This window comes from Myotis yumanensis, unplaced genomic scaffold, assembly GCF_028538775.1.
Source record: "Myotis yumanensis isolate MYYU_CA2020_CCGP unplaced genomic scaffold, mMyoYum1.0.hap1 SCAF_13, whole genome shotgun sequence".
Taxonomy (NCBI): domain Eukaryota; kingdom Metazoa; phylum Chordata; class Mammalia; order Chiroptera; family Vespertilionidae; genus Myotis; species Myotis yumanensis.
The window spans coordinates 37294221-37303269 of record NW_027223764.1 but is presented as its reverse complement, the minus strand read 5'-3'; the positions used below and the strand labels follow the sequence as shown (position 1 = coordinate 37303269).

General features: G+C 39.3%; 1 pseudogene; it reads right to left on the bottom strand.

Annotated features, from left to right (window-relative positions):
- Window positions 1-4801: 4801 nt before the first annotated feature.
- On the bottom strand, window positions 4802-6068 carry LOC139022191 (nuclear factor erythroid 2-related factor 3-like; annotated as a pseudogene).
- Between the last annotated feature and the right edge of the window lie 2981 nt (window positions 6069-9049).

The following is a 9049-nucleotide window of genomic DNA, read 5'->3' as shown; positions in this document are numbered from 1 at the left end:
AAATTATCATTGCTGTTTTCTTTTGCATTCATTTTTGTTAAACTTTCAAATTACCACTACAACTTCCAAAGTTATCAAATAACAATTTTCTCATATTTGTCAAATAGCTTGTAAGCTCCTTACTGGGACCTAGAAATTGCTAAGTGAATAATAAACCCTCGGCTCTGGGATAAATCATTGGAAAAGACAGTCATTCTCTGACTTATTTCACTTAGTATAATTCCCTCAAGGTCCAGAGAGTAAAAAAAGTGGTTGCCAGGAGCTGGGTGGGGGCAGGGAGAAAGGAATAGGGAGAGGTGGGTAATAGAATGCAAACTTTCAGCTGTAAGATGAATAAGGTCTGAGAAGCTAATGCATAGCATGCCTATAGTTGATAATACTATGTTGTATAATTGAAATTTGCTACTAGTGTTGAACTTAAATGTTCTCTCACACACAAGAAGGATAAATATGTGAGACGATTAGAGTGTTAATTAACTAGATGGGGGAATCCTTTCATAATGTATACATACTAGCATATCAAATCATAATGATGTACACTTTAAATATCTTACAATTTTATTTGTCAGTTATCTATAATAATAAAAGTATGATATGCTAATTAGACCGGGTCCCGGGTGCCAGAGGGAAGCCAGTGCCAGCAGCCAGGGGAAGGAAGGCCTACTCTTTTTTTTTTTTTTTTAAATATATTTTATTGATTTTTTACAGAGAGGAAGGGAGAGAGATAGAGAGTTAGAAACATCGATGAGAGAGAAACATCGATCAGCTGCCTCCTGCACATCTCCTACTGGGGATGTGCCCGCAACCCAGGTACATGCCCTTGACCGGAATCGAACCTGGGACCCTTCAGTCCGCAGGCCGACGCTCTATCCACTGAGCCAAACCGGTTTCGGCAGGAAGGCCTACTCTTGCACGAATTTCATGCATTGGGCCTCTAGTACCTCAATAAAACTGGGGCTGGGGAAAGACTTGTCTGCCTCAAAGATTGCATTCCTGCACCAGAATTAGAGTGGGACATTACAATAAAGGGAAAATAATTCTCAGGAGTTCCCTGCAAAGATTGTATTTTATTCTTTTGACATTCATTCAAACACGCACACAAATTTTATTTACTTTCTTTGTGATTTGTCTGAGAGCAGATTCACCTATGGAGCTAATTAAAAGGATACATTTCTAGACTCCAATCCCTGAATCAGAATCCTTCACAAGTTACTCTAACCCCAGTCCTCCGATAATAGTGACGGCCATCTAAAGACAAGGTGGCCCTTCTCCCCAAAGATCTTCTGTAATCCTTTTCACTGAGAGTTCTGATAACCTTGTCTGGCTAATCAAGCCCTAAAAAGTAGTAAACACTCAACATTCCACTTTGATCCATACACCCAAAGCTTGAAAGAGAAGTTATAATCAAGAAATCATTAAACAGGTTTTCCTGTAAAAGTGATCCTAGCAATTGCTACTTGTGCTAAATATTTGAACTACTGAGCTAATTTCATAACCAAGGGAGGTTTTAAAAGAATGTCTCAGCTCCTCATAACAGCTCAAAAGTGTAGGTATGTGCCTTTCCAGAAAGTAGAACACTGATAAGAATACCCAAAATACATGTACATTCTTGGTCTAATTTTACTTAAATCGATCTTTATGGAACTGACGTGCCCAGATGGTTGATATTCCCCATAAAATATTAATGCCACACCACTAGTGCTGCAAGTAAATTTTTGCTAAGTCTAGTTGAACAAGTGTATTACTCAAAAATGAGCAAATAGGTGGAAAAGCTGATCCAGCTGTTAAGTAAAGGCGTACTCTTAAATTTTTAAGTGATTAAGTCAATATAGGCATCATAGGCCCACATCTTGTTGAGGCTTCGATATGGAAATTGATCAGTACTGACCTGGGTCGGCTTTGATAGGGAACAACTCAAATATCCAGAGGTTCTTGTTGTAGCATACATTTGTTAATTTTATACATTTGACCAAGAATCTAATCTCACCTGTGAGGATGTTCAGCAAGGCATTCTGCTGAAGGCAACGGGAAGGGAATGAGATGCTGAGCATCGGGTTGTCTGCAAGATTTCACTTTCTAACAAATGCAGTTTTAGGATGGAAGGATGATTTCAGTAATAGTTCTATAGTTCAGGGAAGTAACACTAGTGTTATGCTCAAACCAATTTAAAATGGAATTTAGGTTTGGGTCAGTCCACTGTAAATTCAGAAGGGGAAAAATGTACTTACAGGAGGCCAAGGGCTAACTCTACGAACTAATATAAAAGTAAACATTACTCATATTAAGGGTATAGTTCTTTTTTTAAAATATGTTTTTATTGATTTCAGAGAGAGGAAAGGTGAGGGAGTGAGAGAGAATCATCGATCAGCCACCTCTAGCACCCCACGACTGGGGATCAAGCCCACAACCCAGGCATATGCCCTGACCTGGAATCAAACCATGATCTCCTGGTTCCTGGATCGGCACTCAACCACTAAGACATACCAGCCAGGCACAAGTCTAGTTCTTACGGTCCCCTTGAGGTTTGTTTTTAAACCTCATACCAAATCATTGGGAACACATTTTGCACAAACCTTGTTTTCATGGGATTGTTTCTCAGTTCACCAAGTCTTAACTGCTTATCTATGTTAAAATTAACTGGTCTGGTTTAGCTATTAAATAAGGAATGGTTCAGAGAAGTGAAGAGCTTGGTTCAATAGTTATACTCAGTAAAATGCGTACAGCTTCAATTATAATTGGCCTTTTAAAAATGATCAGTTCCCCAAGTCTGAAGCTGACTAGACCGGATTCCTTTTTCTCATAACATTATCCTCAACTCCACAATAACTTGCATGTTAAGACAACTGAACTAGTAAAACAGTTTAGTCAACCTTTGTATATCAGTTCCTCAACCTAAATAGGGAGTTGAGACTAAAATCTTTCCACTGCTAAAAGTGGGTTATCAATGATGGTTGAGTAAGCAGCTTAGATTTACCCACCCTGAATCAGTGTGATTTTTGTTGTGTGTGGTGGTGTCAAGAAATTAGAAGTTTAATTCATTGACCTTTGGTTACAATGCGCCAAAATACCTTCCAGACTCAGTTTACAGCTTTAAGTTTGTTGTTGTGAATCTTTGAGTCCCAGTGCTCCACTATGCGCCTTTTTTTCCTTGCCAATTTGATGTCTGCCTATATTTCATTGTGGTCCAGCGATTTGGGGGAGTGTGACAATTAGACAATAATTGAGTAATAAGGCTACTAATGGTTTTGAAGCCTACAAGTAAATTGGTACTGTAGAATTTTTACTGTAGACTTGAAATAATTTCTGTGGCAAAGTGCCCTGAGCTGTAATCTAAATACCAAAGGTTGAGACATTGAGGGACTACTCCTTTGCAGAGCCACCATGTCAACACGTAAAGTGATAATTGTATAAAACTGATCAGAAGATGCTTGTATCTAGAAGCATTATTGTGGCAAAACCTAGAGCTTGAAAGAAATACCTAGGACCAATTTAGAATGGAGAAAAAGTTTATTATAAAAATCTCTCTTATAAAGCACTGCATTTTTACAACCCAAGATAATACTTTGACTTGTTAGGCAAATGATTCTTATGGTTGAAATATCTGACAACCTCATTTTGAAATTAAACCTTAGACTAATGGTACTGATGTTCAATCATTTGCATTTCAATGCCATTATTTCTAGGATTAATGACTTAATTCATTCTCAAGTCCACTTGCTTGATACTTTCCTGTTTCATGTGGTTTCAGTATTTCCAGTTCTTTGGTTGTAGTCTATGCTCGTCTATTGATTCTTCCCCTATTGTTGGTTTGTGCTCAGGTATGGCCTGCAATGTTTTCACATGAAGCTATGCAAGTTTTTTGGTGAGACATCGATGTTATAAATGAGACCATCCCTTCAGGCTGCCTTACTTGTCTGGGAGTTCTGTTTCTTAATACACAGGTAGCTAGCTCCGCTCTCTCTCCTACCCGATATTACAGAGATCTTTCTTCTCAGCCAGTAAAGCCTAATGTACTATTTTTAAAAGTTTCAGTTTTCATTTTTATACCATGGTTTAGAGCTTGGCCACTTATAATTTTTTTATTTCCTATAGTATTCTATTAAATCCAAGTTGGAATTTTCCTTATCAGTTTAATAGACTATATTGACTTTAATTTGGATTGAGTCTAACATGCGGACCTATTTGTTAGATATTTACCTGTATTTCTGAATGTGGGTATTTTGGAGGAAAAATATTCAATTTGCTTGGAATTTCTGTATATAAGGGAAAAGTTAAGTTTTTAATTATTCAAGTATAAAATTTATTTCCACAGAGAGTTATAATTTAGGTATTCATAAGAATTTAAAATAGGTTTTGAAAAGTTCATATATTTCAGTGCTAACAAACTAAATGAGAATGTTAAGGCTACTTTGCATTTCAAGTCAAAAACTTAAATACATTTTAGAACAATTACATCCAGTGTTTACTATCTTTAAAGTAACCACCTTACTTACCAAAGTGTCTGGATGGTCATATCAAGTTTTCATGTCACACATTCTGTATATATGTATGAACTGTGCATATAATTCAGGAGGACTTGGAAAGTTGTGGCTTTCCCCAGCTTCCCCACAGGTCTGATCTTGAAGTCCTACACTTGTCCATATAAGCTTCATAGCAGCCTTAACTGAGTAACTCAGGTAGTAGTACTTAAAAGATACTTACATAACACCTGAGCTAAACCTTGAAGCCGTTTCAATGGTTTATGGTCCATATATCATCTGAACATTACTACTTTATACATATTAATGGAATCAATCCATTTTCAATTTCTTCTCTCACTTTTTCTCTTTCCCTTTTGGGTTTCCTTTTTGTGCCCTGCAGTCACCAGTTCCTTGGGTACAATCAAAACACTCCTGTCATGGCTGCATTGAAGAGCATATTGGTTTGGATTGACTGGCCTACCGTCATCATTTAACCTACTAGAAATACCCTGATAAAGGCCACGCAGTTTCTGTTTCATTATGTTAATAGGACTGTTACACTGGGCTCGATCGCTCGCTCGCTCTTGAGAGTTTCTTTCTTTGCTTGCAAATTACATACAGCATCTTCTGGATTCAAAATTATGTCCAGTTTGCTCTTATAACAGTTCTGATCAGCAACTTTACTTGTCTCTCTTTGTCTGATATCACGGATGAGTGACACTTACATATCTGTCAGGTAGTACTCACTTAGCATGCTGTTCAAAGGATCAACAGGCATGCGGACAATTTCATCTACAGAAAAAGGGATGTGCGGAGCTTTAGCACGGCATCCATCATAACTTAAGTTTCTGTCTGGGTCATTCAGGGACCTACTCCTTATTTTCTGTGACTTCCCAGGCCATGGAAAAGATTTGAAAGTGGATTCTGATACACTTGGCTGTAAATGGTAAGTGTGGTTGTGGAATATGTTGAAATGCAAGGTCCCTGTGGAAACCAGAATCACTCCTGAGATCCATGTGACAAAGCTTACTGGGGTCTGGGTAGTAACCTCCTACAGCCCCTTCTAAGGCATGGTGGGAGAGATTCAAGGTTACTATTAGAACCTATAGCACCTTCACACATAGAGGAATTAGACTTGGTGACAGAGGGGCTATTATGGATTGACTTTAAGGAAAGCGCAGAATCTGAATCTGGTTCTTCAAAAATGATCCATTGGATCAAAAGCTTATTTTGTAGTCCAAGACATTAATTTTATCTCATAAAATATGTTTATATCAAGATCATATAAAAGGTATGGCTTGTTAGATTTCTTATCTGATGGTCAACAAGTGGAACAAATCCTGTCATATTAGTTCCAGGATGGGTGGATTGGTGATATGAGAATTTAACTGCAGAAATGGTTCTTGTGGCTGTGGAATCCTTGCTACTGAACCTCTTCTAAATGCATTGTAACGTGGCCTCGTGGAGATTCACATTGTGACTTATAGCCTGGCTAAAATTCACATTATAATATGCTGAAGAATTCATGCCATCACTGATACTTCCTGGAAGAGGAGGAGTATTTCTCAGTGAGGTGCACAGAAAAAGGAAGGGAAGCCTAACCAGCATGGCTCAGTGGTTGAGCACCAACCTATGAACCAGGAGGTCAGGGTTCAATTCCCAGTCAGGTCACATGCCTGGGTTGTTGGCTCAATCCCCAGTGTGGGGTATGCAGAAGGCAGCCAATCAATGATTCTATCTCATCATAGATGTTTCTATCTCTCTCTTCCTTTCCCTTCCTCTCTGAAACCAATGAAAACATTTTTTTTCAAGGAAGGGGAAAAAAGTACTTTAATACACACAACCCAATTTCAACAGTAGTTCTAGTACCTAATAAAGAATTTTCTTTCCTCGCTTTCGTCAGTTCCTCTGTACAAATAGGGATATGCTGTTGGCTATGACTAGCTTCCCCCAGTTAAATAATATAGGCAACTCCATACAGGAGAGAACTTAGCACAGAAGAGCACTCCTTTTCTACTCCATGTTGACGTGGATCAGAATGTCATTTCCTCCTCAGAGCAGCCATGCAAGAACGGCATTATTACTAGCGTTGCAGGGAGGAGGAAAACGGGTGTGGAAACCTGAATGGTAGAATCAGGAGTGGAGCCATATGTCTCTGAGCCCCTCTGCCATGGCTGTGAGTGTCTGTGCCTGTAGAGTCTCCTAGAAACATACTGCAGTGTCTCTACCAATACCTAGGCCACCACCTGACAGGGGTGAGGATGGTTCTGGAACTTCTAGCCTGTCAGCGGGGAAGACTTCCACCACTGTTCATTGGTCCAAGTCCCTCACTAAGTGCTGGGAGATCCCCAGCCCCCAAATAGCCATCCTCCCTCCAGTTACCCCTGCTGTTTAGGAAATGTAAAATTCACCCTCCAGTCTTTTCACCTATAAAAAAGAAATGCTAAATTGCCTAACCAAGCCTCTCATCTAGAGGCGCGTCACTCTGTACACTCTGAAGTTCACAAATTCATAAGTAAGGCAGATATTTTCACACAAAGTGCAAAATACGAACTGCACAACTCAAAAATGGCATTTTGACAAAGTGCCAACTTTCCAGTGCTTCTTATTTTATTCCTGTGACAAAACTAAGCCATGCTCACTTCCCTCTGATGTATGACTCCCATGAATAAAAGATGTTCCCTGACACTAATTCACCCTGCCTCTTTGACTGCCCACCGTGCCCTCTGCATTTGTCTAGAAAGTGGGTGAGTTTCGGAGGAGATATGGCACCCCAGCCCCGAACTCTATTGATCACTGTCCAGGGGCACCTCATTAAGCAGTTGGTGTCACCTGCTAATGCAGCGACCCAGGTTTCAGTTAATGGCTGTTGGTAATTCTGTGTGTGTTTTTGTTTGGTTTGGTTTTTGAGAGTTTGGCTGTAGGGAATTCTGGCTCACTCTCAAACTCAAAGCACCAAAACAAAGTCTTTAAGAAAATTCAGGACATCCATGTGAGTGAGAGAAATCCATTCTTTCTTTTAAGAAGATGATTTTCCAAAGCTTGCTAATTACCCAATTAAAAACAGGTGGTGGAGACTATTGACTGCTCTGCTTCCTCTCCTAAGGGTAACAGTTCAAAAGAAGTTGAAGGAGAACTTCAACTGGATAGAGTCAGGGTCCATGGATTTCTACTCACAGCTCTGCCTCGAGCTGTGTGCCTGAGCCAGGACACTTCATGTCTCTGGTCCTCAGTTTCCCATTTATAAAAATAGATGGGTATATGAGTTGTTAGTATCCCAGTGACAATGGACTCAAGGTTACCTACTCAAGCGAATAAAGCTCCCAAGAAACTATTGTACACCACCAGAATGGCAACTTATGGTCTTATGATTAGAAGAAATATAACTATCAAGCAGATTGGACATAGCATAGATTTCAAATTGTTCAATTTCCAACTGCATTTAAAATGCACCCAAAAAAAAGCCTCTCAATCACTACTGTGCTGAGCAGTGGTCACAGTTTGGGTATTGATAGTGAGGATCACCCAGAGAATTAATTGGATGAGAGATACATAAGTACCCAGGATTTTGCTTGCCACCATCACTTATTTTATAACTGTAATACTGTTGTTTTTTTAATTCATTGCTCTGAAAATGGTTCTGGGAATAGAGTAAGAAATCTACAGTATCATCAGATTAGGAGGATACCTGCCTTCAAAAGTTGACTCTATTCCCTGCCATGTTCCTTATTCATCTCATAATTCCTTCCTGCTTCTGCCTTCCCAGTTTACAACTGATTTGCACACAAAAAAATTCAATGACAATATTTTTATTCAAGATTCAGAACCCCCAAATCATATAAGCAAGACATACAATGGTCTGGCAAGCTGCTAGTCCCACGCTGAGCCAGTATGTGCACTCAATACCTACTGATTGATGGATTGATCTAGTGCTGGGATCAGCCTTTCATTCTCTGTCCCACTGTGCTGTGAGATCATACACATGGTGTTTCCCATTCAAATGACCTATGTCTCTATCCCCCAAGCAGTAAAATCCAGGTGACAGTATCTGCCTGTACACATTCTCCAGAATTTTGCAGCAATTGATGGAGTCATGCCTGTGAACTATTCTGAGCTCTTCAGAAAAAGTCATACCACTCACAGAAGGCCATGTGATTGGGAAGTATTTATACAATGGATGAATACAATGGATGACAGCAGTTCACATGGATGATCTCACGAAATTGAAGAACTAAACACACACACACACACACACACACACACACACTAGCAAGAGTACAACAGAGGAGGTTCATGCATTATGAATTTCTGACAGCCATGAATAATACATTGCTCAAATTTTAAAATGCAATAAGTAAACTTCTAGGTGCCATTAATATTTGTATATAAATATTTCAAAAACTCCATGTAAATATTCCCATAGTCACTCCAGTTCATTGTGATCAAAAGAACATATGTCCTCAACTCTACACTAAGCCAATGGAGATAGTTTTGGAGAAATGCAGGGCTGAATGAATCGAAGAGTAATTGCAAGCCCTCCTTGAAAAAATCCCCCATCAATTGTATTTTTCTAATGGAGCACGGATTTG